This window comes from Cervus elaphus, chromosome X (assembly GCF_910594005.1).
Source record: "Cervus elaphus chromosome X, mCerEla1.1, whole genome shotgun sequence".
NCBI classification, from domain to species: Eukaryota; Metazoa; Chordata; class Mammalia; order Artiodactyla; family Cervidae; genus Cervus; species Cervus elaphus.
In genome coordinates this window covers 155,246,561-155,248,605 of record NC_057848.1, presented here as the reverse complement: position 1 = coordinate 155,248,605, position 2,045 = coordinate 155,246,561, and positions in this window count along the sequence as shown.

Here is a 2,045-nt window from a genome sequence, read left to right as displayed (position 1 = left end):
GTTCTTGGCTTTCAGAAGAGGAAAGTATTTAATTCCACTCTGTAGATGACTCTTCTTGGGACTCCTGCCTTCCTTTATCAACACAGGGCAGATTTGAATCAATATTTAATGTGTAAACACATGGCTCAACCTCTTGGGTGATGACTTCTGGTCACCAGACCCCAGCTGAGTGCAGCATCTCCATTCAATAGAGGTCTCTGTATTAGTTTACAAAGGTTGAGGGACTTGTACAAAATTTCCTTTTCTCTTTGGCTATATTCTTTTCTCTATTAAGCAAATGACTTAAATCATATTTGGGTTACCTTGGAATACATGGTCTAATAGTGTTTCATCTTTTGGAAAAAAAAAACAATTTCCTGAGAAAGCTTATCTAAGGCTACTTTCTTGCTTAAAATATTAATCAGTGGTGCCTCACAACTTACAGGATAAAGACTGAACTCGTTTACTGATATTCATGTCTCTCCACCACCTGCCCACAGGAAGTCTCTCCAGTCTTCTCATCTCTAACCATTTGCTGTTACGAAATTACCCCGGGATATTAATTTCTACCTCCTTCTCTCCCTCTCTTATTCCCTCTCTCTCTTACTCCCTCCCTCTCTTTTTCCAGTTGTTCAATCCTTCTTTCCTTTTTCCCTCCCTCCTTCTCCCCCTTGCTTCCTCCCAGCACCTACTCATTAGGCATCTACAGTGTGATGGACTCTGTGTTTGGTGTAGGGGGCAGGATGAAGTTAGCCACCCAGGGGACAGGGGAGAGGGACATAGTAGCCATACTTAAGTGCTTATAATGGTGAATGAATCACCCAACTTTACTTGAGGACCTCAGACAAATCTTCAGGGAATCAAGGACTTGTACCCTGAGCTTTGATGCACAGTTGGGGCTCGCCAAGTAGACAAAGTCAAGGCATTCATTGTTGGCAGAGGCACAGCACAAAAGGGAGAGCAGGGGTGAGAAACCCCACATCTTCCCGCCCTCCCTTCCTCTTTATCTACTGAGTGCCCATGACCTGGCAAGCACTGCTCTAGTCCCCAGAGATACAGCAGTGAAACAGAAAGATGCTATCCCCGCTAGTGATGGTATGGCACATGATTTGCTGAGACCGGCATGTCCCAAAATGTGTCCAGGGGCACATTTGTCCCATGAGGCATTTCACATAATGTTCAAAAAATGTTACTGCTGGAGATTCACAATGTACAATTTCATAGTCAAGGTCCCAAGAAGTCCTATATTAACAAACCTGTTATCTTAGGTTACTCAGCATCTCCCAAATGTGTTTAACCAAGGGAGCCTTGTTCTAAGTTGTAACTATTTTCATCACACCAAGCTAGTTTTCTAAAGGAGTTCCCACAGAAGCCACTTGAGTACTCCATTCTTCCAACCTCTGCCTATTACATCACTTACCCATTTTCATAATAATGCAGCATGAAAACAGTCACAGAACCTCAGTGTCAAGCAACAGGAAGCTCTTAGTGCTTGCACAACTGGGGTGGTTGACTAGGTGGCTCTGCTGACCTTGACTCAGCTGGCTCCTAAGTCTGGGGTCTGCCTGCTTCTTGGCTGGGACCACTGGGGTGAAATGGCTTTGCCCTGCTGGTCTCTCAGTCTCCAGCAGGCCAGCCTGGGCATATCTGCCTGGTGGTGCCTGAGGGTGTAAAAGGCAGGCAGAATTACAAAAGCCAATTTCCAGACCCCTGTTCTGTCAAGTCTTCTAACACCCCCATGTCCAATGCAAGTCACATGGCTGACTTGCAAATGGTCAGGGAATTGGGGAGAGCTACAAAGTTACATAACAAAAGCTGAGGACACAGGGAAGGGGAAGAGTTGGGGCCATTTTCGTAATAGACCACACCTCTGGATAGCATCATTGACTCAATGGACATGAGTTTGAGCAAACTCCAGGAGATGGTGAAGGACAGGGAAGCCTGGTGTGCTGCAGTCCATGGGGTTGCAAAGAGTCAGACACAACTTAGTGACTGAATGCTACCAACACCACCTACACTAAGGCCCCAGCTTAGGTACCACTTCTTCAAGAAGCCTTTTCTGACTC